General features: G+C 33.7%; 1 long non-coding RNA gene across 1 annotated transcript; it reads left to right on the top strand.

Moving 5' to 3' along the window:
• The first annotated feature begins 6198 nt into the window (after window positions 1-6198).
• LOC134277037 (uncharacterized) lies at window positions 6199-7336 on the top strand. Its single transcript, XR_009994176.1, has 2 exons — window positions 6199-6894; window positions 7239-7336. It is a non-coding gene; the product is annotated as an uncharacterized LOC134277037 (long non-coding RNA).
• Window positions 7337-10039: the final 2703 nt, after the last annotated feature.

Genomic DNA, 10039 nt, shown 5'->3' with positions numbered 1-10039 from the left:
ATATTTTTGCTTTTCATTTTTTTTTTTTTTTTTTGATTTAACGATATTTTTTGGGGGGGGGGTAAAAAAGAATATGTTTTGCAAAGATTTAAAATATTTTTAATCAGATAGTGATAGTCTACATGTATAGGATGGAACATATAAAAAATAAAACTGAGGCGTCCTGTCATCCATTTCTATTTTTACTCACTTGTCCGGGGAAAACCTTTTTAATTCGAACAAATTACTTATTTGTACGCACCGATACTAATTCGTCTGCTAAAAATTTTCTTTTTTTAAAAAATTTTTTTTCTAAAAAAAAAAACGTATCAATGGAGTCAGTAAAAAAAAAAAAATATATATTTATAAATTTTATCTCCAGCGTGCATCCATTTACATGTGCCATCTTTGTTTTTCTAGGTTTGCTCCTTTATCAGAGAAATGAAGATTAATTGAATGATTGTGAATTGCTCAAAACTAATCTGTCAATATTTCCCCAGAGAAAATGGGGAATTTTTCCCCTACGTGCTAAGAAGAACAAAGATCAAATTATAGACCTAAATCGCTTTAGGTCTATGATAAGTTATTCAAAAAATGCATGAATTCTCGAAGGAAGAACAATTATAATTTACAGCATATTTTTTTTCATCTGTTATAAATTTTTTGTATCGCTTTAAAGGGGGTATTTTTCAATGGGGGTCAATTTTTTATAGGACTAACATATAAAATAATACCCAGGACTTTTTTCTACAAAAAATATTTTTTTTACGGGTGGGGGTCATTTTTTGTTTAAAAATGACCCCCCAGTCATTTTGATGGGGGTCATTATTCGTCTTTTCACCGGCGTAAAGTGGGACTACCACGAAGATTTGCATTTCATTAAAGAGCGTATCGTTACGCTTAAAATAAATTTAGGGAAAATTTTATGTTTACTCGTGGGTAGGCCTAAAGTTAAAATAAAGCCTTTTTTTTTAATTTTAAACAAATTTTGAGAGTTCTAAAGAAAATTTAGGTTTAAGAAGAATTCAAAATACAAACAATGCATTATTCAATTATACATATTAAGAAAGGGCGGGGGGGGGGGGGGGTCACAACTTTGGGGGGGTAGTTATTTAGCAATAACGTCTTAATATTCTAATAATTTCTGCTGAGAAGAAAAAATTGTATTATTAGAGATTTCTTACGTTTTGACAATGCATTCATACACATTTCATTGTGGTATAATATGTATTGTAAATCAATATACATATATAACTATATTTCTACACCCTGCTTGAAAAGCGGGAGGGTACATGTATAAACTATATAGTAATCGGGATGTCCGCCCGTCTGTTACGTTTTTGGGGGTACCCTTTTTCCCAACCCTCCCCCCCTTTTTATTGAAATTTGATGAATTTTTCACAGAATCTTTATTATACCCGCACTTTCTAAAGAAAGTTCGGGTATATTGTTGTTACTCATGTCCGTCCGTCCGTCCGTCTGTCACACTTTTCTTCCCTAAACTCCTCTTACATTTTACACAGTAGGCTAATCATCTTTTGGGAGATGGTTGGGGGGTCTTTTTAGATGTGCAGTAAGGTTTCGGAATTTTGTTTTTCCCCCGGGGGGGAAAGGGGGGTCAAAAATGACGTTTTTTATGCAAAAAGCCCCGTCTTCCCTGAACTCCTCTTACATTTTACACAGTAGGCTAATCATCTTTTGGGAGATGGTTGATGGTGTCATGTAGATGTGCAGTAAGGTTTCGGAATTTTGATTTTGCCCCGGGGGGTCAAATGGGGGTCGAAAAATGACATTTTTTATGAAAAAGCCCCGTCTTCCCTGAACTCCTCTTACATTTTACACAGTAGGCTAATCATCTTTTGGGAGATGGTTGGTGGTGTCATGTAGATGTGCAGTAAGGTTTGGGAATTTTGTTTTTCCCCCGGGGGGGTCAAAGGGGGTCAAAAATGACGTTTTTTATGTAAAAAGCCCCGTCTTCCCTGAACTCCTCTTACATTTTACACATAGGCTAATCATCTTTTGGGAGATGATTGGGATGATGTAGATGTGCATTAAGGTTTTGGAATTTTGATTTGCCCCGGGGGGTCAAATTGGGGTCAAAAATAACTTTTTTTATGCAAAAAGCCCCATCTTCCCTGAAACTCCTCTTACATTTTACACAGTAGGCTAATAATTTTTGGGAGATGGTTGGTGGTGTCATGTGGATGTGCAGGAAGGTTTTGGAATTTTGATTTTGCCCCGGGGGGGTCAAAGGGGGGTCAAAAATACTTTTTTTATGCAAAAAGCCCTATCTTCCCTAACTCCTCTTACATTTTACACAGTAGGCTAATCATCTTTTGGGAGATGTTTGGTGGTGTCATGTAGATGTGAAAAGGTTTTCGAATTTTGATTTTCCCCCGGGGGGTCAAAGGGGGGTCAAAAATAATTTTTATGAAAAAAGCCCCGTCTTCCCTGAACTCCTCTTACATTTTACACAGTAGACTAATCATTTTTGGGAATTTTGGTGGTGATGAATGTGCAGTAATTTTGGAATTTTGATATTGCCCGGGGAGGTCAAAGGGGGTTTGGGAAAATTTAATTTTTTGTGCAAAAAGTCCTGTCTTTCCTGAAGCCCTCCTTAATGTTACTCAGAAGCCTAATCATTTTTTTTAGGAGATTTAAATATCATGAAAATTATGTAAAACATCAACGTTAAAGAGTAAAAAAACATTGCAAGCTGGGAAACCCCTTTGAATTTTTATGAGTAATTAATGTACATGTCAAATGTGAGAGTCATATCTCATCTCAATCAAAAGTTATAAGCAAATGCAACATTTTTGAAAATTAGGTTAGGCTTCAAGGTCAAGGTCACAAAGTAAAAGTCAGGGAATAATTTGGAAAGATCTTATCACAGGTAATAATATACATGCATTATAATATGAATGCCCTAACTTTTCTCTTTCAAATGATGAATTTTAACAATTTAATTTTTTTGCAAGTAGGTCAAACTTCTAGGTCATATGAAAAAAAAAAACCATGCCATTCTCACAGGTAAATACTTGTACATAAGTTTAATATGAATGCCTTAAATTGTCTCTTCTCATTCAGTAGATATGACCGTGATAACCAAGGTTAATTTTATTCAGACAGAAGAACAGTCTGACTGCATGGGTAAAATTGGGCCAGTGGTTCTAGAAAAGTTAAAAATGTAAAAAATTTTCAGACAAACAGATGGACAACATGTCACAACAGACGTTATATGACAAGGAAACCAGAAAAGCTCAAATGAGTGTTTTGAAAGGGTTACAATATGGTTGCAGTACTTGAAAAGCTGTTTTTTTTTCATGCAGAGATATGCATGACCAACATATTCATGTTTTATATCTTCTTTAGTAATTTGTTTGTTTGTTGTGAATACATCTCTCATTGGAATTTTTCCGTCATATGGAGACACCACCAAATAATAATGAAGACAAGATGTGTTTGTGAAACACTGATGTCCCTGTCTGGTAGCCTATGGCGAAGGTTGACGTTTCTCAAAATATGTCAAACTCAGAGAGGTCAAGGTCAAAGGGTTCAAATTGTTGGTATCAGAAAAAAGTCTTGTCACAAGGAATGCACATGTGAAATAAATAATCCCTAGTACTCCCTCTTCAAAAGTTAATTGCCAAGGTTAATTTTTTAAGTGGTTCAAACTCTAGGGTCAAGGTCAAACATATTTATACCTGTTGACAGTTCACAATGAATACACATGTTAAGCATGAAAGTCCTAGCACCTACTGATCAAAATTTAGGCCAAGTTCAAAGTTGGGTAATTTTCTTGTAAAAATGTGTATTCTAGGTCAAGTGATCAGAGGTAAAAATTAATGGTACCCAAATAAAAGGTCTTAATTGTCACAAGAAATAAACCTATAAAATGTGGAAGCCAATTGTATAGCCCATCCCACTTAAAACTTATGGGCAAGGTTATAATTTCTGCAGACAAATAGACAGACATAATATAAACACAAGAAACAAAATATGTACATAATTAGTCAAATGGAAAAAAAATATACTATTTAATTGGAATCACAAAATAGATTGTTATTTCAGGGATAGTGAGTGGGTGGGGAGATTGGACCCCCCCCCCTGGAATTTCCTTTGTTATTTAAACAAGACTATATACTGAAGCAAATAAAAAATGACTTTGGACATCCTCCCCCTAATTAAGAAAACATTGGGTTTTTTTTGTTTATTTGTTTTCAGTGTATGAGTTTTTTTTCTCCTGCTTGTCAGGAAATTCTAGGCATGAATTTTTTTGACTGAGATGTGAACCCCCCTCCCTACTCCCAAAAAAAAATTCTGGATCCGCACCAGTATTGGCAGTAACTGAATGTCACATCGACAAGGGGAGATAACTTCACAATATGAAATTCGTCTAGTGTGGCATGCGATGATCTTTGACCCTTTTTGAACTTTAACCTAATCGTTTGGGTTTATTTTACCCCCCACTATACTTAAACTTGTACTTACCGACCTCCATAGGTCTTGTAAACTTCATGAAATATAAATCCAATTATAACACAAAATGAATTAATCCAAAGCACACCATTCTGCAGCATGTTATAATGATATTCCATTCGGAAAACCTTCGTGCCATCGATTCCGTCACCTTATCAGATGAAGTGGGAATTGGCCGAGGTGTACCGAGTGGAGTTTAATCTAAAAATATGATAATGGGTGACGCAACGTGATGTGATGTAGAATTTACATGTCAAGAACAAATTTTAAATTAATTCATAACAAACAATGTTTTAACAAAACTGTTCCATCTAGCCTATTCCCAAAAGTATGTACTGTGTGATTGTGGTGTCGAGAGGGGGGGGGGGGGGGGATTATTAAATTTGAAAAGGTCCTATTATGAGCAAAACATTTATCAAAATCTAATTTACATTATTAATAGAATTCAAACTGGTATATAATGAATTAAGCATGTAAAATGAATATAGGAGTTTCTGAGTTATAGGTCACAGGGATAATTTCATACTCAAATTGATGAATACATGTAAATTACAGGCACGTAGCAACCGGGGGGGGGCTGCCCCCCTTTTTTTCCCAACATTACCTGTACTATAAGAAAATGTCCATTGAAAAGATGGTTGCCCCCCCCCCCCCCACACTTTTTTACCACAGTATATACATTGCAAGGAAATATGGGAAAAAAACTGGAAGTGAAAGTAATTTTGCCTTGAAAAAAAGTGGCCACTACCCCCCCCCATTTCATTTTTTTTCCTTGTTAATTTTTTTTAGGTTAGTAAAAAAAAATTCTCAGGTTGGCCCCCCCCCCCACTTTCAAAAACGATGCTACGTGCCTGAATTATATAGAATTATTTTGATTTTTTCCTTGGTAAGCCGACCGTAGGATTGTGTATTTAGAGGCAAACACCTTAGTGCGGGTATTACTGTCTCATGACAGCAATCCAGTTACATTTTGCCATTGTGCCTTATTGTACATTTTGATCCGACACATATTTTGGGTTTCCCACAGCAAAACATGGACACTGAATTAAAATATTTTCCCAAAAACATATTTTCTGAAAAACAAAAATTACAACAACAAAAAAATCGGTTTCAAAAGCATAGTAATCCTCTTTCTGGTAATTTTCTACATTTAAGAAAAAAATTCAAAAAAATAACCCATCTTAAAACCAAATAGTTTTTTGTCATGTTTGAAGAGTCCATTTCTTATTTACTTCTCGCCCACATGCGTGGATTTGGAGGGAGGGATGAGAGAGGGTTGCGGAAGCCTCCCGAATTTGCAGATTGATTAACATTGAATGTACAGTGTACTCAGTTAAGGGGGAAAGTAATTATTTTTCTAGATATCTCGGACAAGTGAACCTCCTGGCAAATCTAAGACAGAAACCCAGGGAGGGGGGGGGTCATAAACAATAAGAGATTTTGAAATGGGGAAATATATTATTGCTTTTATAATATCGATGTAAGACGGTGATAATTACACAGTTAAGTTCAAGAATGAATTATTCCTAATTTTTTTCTCAGACAACATTGACGGAGAAGACATATCTTTAATTTTCATGATTTTGTTTAAAAGAGTAAATTTTACATAGTGTAATATAATCTGAGCGCATATAAAGCACATATATAAAATAAAAATATACATGTTTTTGATTTCCAGCATAACTTACATTTTTAATGAAAACCAAATAAAGAGTAGCTGTAACTTTATTTTAGGGGGCTCTCTACAACGTCACAACATGGCGTACTTCCGTAAAAACGCCATTTTGATCCCAAATGATCAGATTCAAATTCACTTAACACCGATAAATCACTGAGTATAACACAACATGCGATATTGTGGATGGAATGTACATTATATCACATCAATTAATACAGTGTATTGCCCAATACGTATCCTTTCTTTAAAAATGAATTGTTTGTCAATTTATTCAATTTCTACTTATTTAGTTATTAAATAATACATTTACAAATTTATTAGAATAAGATTTTTAGATGAGAAAAAAATGATATAAAACATGGCTTGTCCATATGCTAATTCATCATTACGTGTCAAAACGCCATACACTCAGAAATTTATTTCTCCAATAAGCATATATGCTTTTCAGCAAAATATATCCCCCCTAAAATGCAAATTTGATAAGATAAGACATGTATTATCTTCCCATCGACTAGAGGATACTCTGTTCTCGATTTGTATACACCCGAAGGAATGGTTATACCCGGTGAAATTTCGCATGACCCAAACGTTTGATCACCATTGATTGTCAGCTGTTTACAAGTATGGGAAACGTGCAGGTTTTAGAGGAAGTGTGCATTTGGTTATAGGAATTTCTTTTACCGCTTTTGGTCATTTACCATCTTAACTTGTTTTGTTATATATAGCACTGAATAACACATGCAAGTTGGATAAAAACGGTAAGTAAATCTACCTTTCTCAATACCATGAATTCACTAAATACATGTCTTTGTCATTGACTGAAAACGCGATGATTTCCGCTTAAACTCATTGAAAAACAATACATGTACAATACGAACTTCTTTCAATGTCCTTGCGTGACATTTGTTTAATACTTGTGCAAGTAGAGTTTATTTGAAGTTTATATATAAAAAAAACAGTACCAAGATATTTGAGTCCACTCTTAAAGCGGATCTCTCACACCTGAATTTTTGTGATGTTTATAAATTTTTGACAGTTTTTCAATTTTTTTCAATTTCTTTTTTTCATTGTTTTTAACCTTTGATATTATATATCTTTTCAGATATTGAAGAGGATCCAACCAGCTATTCTCAAGAAAATGCTGTTTTAGTTTTTCTTTTGTCTATTTTTGTAAATTTAAATAAAAATTATGTTGATTTTTTTTAATCTTTGTTGGTTATTATTTCAATATTTTATAAAACTAAACTTTGAAGAGAAATTAAAAGCACTGGGCTTATAAAAATATAGATAGGAGGGATTTTAACAAAATAAATAAAATATTTCAAATATTTCTAAAAAATAAATTGAAGTACTTTGGAACCTTATTTTATCGGATATGGGGTCTATTATTTGAAACAAATGCATGCAACAAAAATCAGTTATACTTTATAGGTGTAGAGAGCCCCCTTAAAGACAGAGACCACACAAGCAGAGAATTTTTGTAAGAATATCTTTGTAGTCATTTCTCTCTCTCTCTCTCTTTCTCTCTCTCTCTCTCTCTCTTTCTTTCTCTCTCTCTCTCTGCGTACTTTTAAAACGGTACATTACATTTAATCTGCAGATAGTAAAGATTTTTTCCATAACTGCACGACCTAGAGTCTAATATTTTTAAATTATATTATGAACCTTTGTGTCATTTTAATAAACAATAACAATGTTATAATGAATCATTTGATTTGACAAAAATTTAATAAATTTAGAGAGGATTATCTTACATGTGCCATAGTAGTAAACGTGTAAAATTTATTTCTTGACTCAAAATGTGTACATATGTAAACTGTTTGCATTTTGTATTCATTATTTTTGCTTGCATATACATTTCTAATGAAAATTTTTAAATCTTCTGTCTCAAACATAATTATCTGAAGTATTTATCAGTAGAATCAGTATTTATCATGGAATTTATTATCAAAGGCAAAGTCATTAATAATTATTAGTATTTATCAGTAGAATCAGTATTTATCATGAAATTTATTATCAAAGTCGAAGTCATTAACCTGTATCATTTTCGGGAAAAGGGGGAGTGGCTGTAATTAAAATTCCAAAAATGTAGTTTTGCTTAATTCCAAAATACATGTACATGTACGGTCCTTTTCTTCCTTTCAATTTATAAGACTTTCATCATTGAAATGTTGTAAAAAAAAAAACAACTAAAATTGGTTCCTTATAAGATACATGTCTCCTACATGACACTATAAACCCGTGCATGTTTCAATTAGTGCAAGTATTAATTTATCTATAATTTGTGTTATTCTGTACTTTGACGTGCTACAGTTTATACATTTTTGTACCATTGGGCAATGTTTATGTTTCTGCGCCTGCGCAATTCAACGTTGTCAAGGACTTAGTCCTGTGACTAAGCGTATCTTTTACGACTAGACTTACGCTACTTGGTGAAACGCAAATTACGCCCGACTAAACTTTGGCGTAAGCCCCGGAAGTACGCCTAAGTTAAGGCTTTACTTTACGACTTTTGATGAAACGGGCCCCAAGAGCTTAGAAAGATGACATCAAACTATAGATATAAAACGGAAGACTTTGTTTTATTTGATTTCATACACATGAATTATCATTACCATCATCATCACTATTATCAATGCATATATGGTCTTGTCTCATTATAGAAGTGATGTATCACACTGGAATAAGTAATAACTTTTTTTGATAACCATTAGTGACTAAAACTAAGAAACATAACTTTTGAGATCTCCTCTCTAACATTGAACCAAAATATTTTCCAAATATTTTCCCCTAAGATTCTTTGCAAATAACAAAAGATTCATGCTCTCACAAACTACCATGGGATGAGTAAGAATAAATTTACTGTGATGTGATTGAAGCAAAAAATAATAATGCAATAATAATCATTGATCAACAAATATATAGTAGAGGTCATTAGAAAAATTTTGTAAATATAAGATATGAATTTGATTTTTGTACATACTCAACGACAACGCTTCATGCCTGTGTAAAGACGAATAATAACCCCCATCGAATAATGACGGGGGTCATTTTTCCAACAGCCGAAAAAATGACCCCCGGTCATTATTCGACGTAGAAAAATTACCCTTTTGCCCGTAGAAAAAGTGTCACCACCCTAAAAATTTGCAGAATCCACGTGAAGAAAAATGACCCCCGTAGAGAAATGACTCCCTGTGGATTTAAGCTGAAATTTGTAGGGGCAAAAAAAAATTAGATAAACAAGCATGTTGGCCAAAATGCTCACCTGAGCTTATTTGGAATTAATTGATGATATGTTGATCTCATAACATACAAATATGCCGGTAGCTATATTTTAAGGCCAATGCGATGATTCAGAATCTAAAAGAGTAATGATTTCGATGGTGGAAATCATCGTACTGACAGAAAAAATCAGCAGAATCGTATATTATTATATCCTCCGCTTGAAAAGCGGGAGGGTATACTAGTATAGTGATCGGGATGTCCGTCCGTCCGTTTGTTACGCTTCGGGGTATCCATCTGTTATCCGCAACTCCTCTTATATATAAAAAGATGTGTTTATGAAACAGCTATGCCCCTGTATGGCAACATTGTGAAGATTAAACTTTTCTTAAAGGCAATTTAAATATAATGGTACCCAAAGTAGGGTCTTCTCACAAGAAATACAATTGCAGAATAGGAAAGCCCTAGCACCACTTGTTCAAAATTAATGGCTAAGGATAAGTGCTTGAAAGGTAGGTCAAACTCAAAGGTCAAAGGGTCAAAGTTGATGGATTCTTAAGAAAGGTTTAATGTAACAAGGATTACATTTGTGAAGTATGAGAGTACTAGTTTCTACCGTTTAAAAATTATAGCCAACGTAAATTAAAAATTTATTTGGCATTTTTGTGTAAAATGGGACAA

This window comes from Saccostrea cucullata, unplaced genomic scaffold (genome assembly GCF_032062105.1).
Source record: "Saccostrea cucullata isolate Sc308-1 unplaced genomic scaffold, CSIRO_AGI_Scuc_v1 ctg6821, whole genome shotgun sequence".
In the NCBI taxonomy this organism is placed as follows: Eukaryota; Metazoa; Mollusca; class Bivalvia; order Ostreida; family Ostreidae; genus Saccostrea; species Saccostrea cuccullata.
This window is presented reverse-complemented; position numbering and strand designations above follow the sequence as displayed.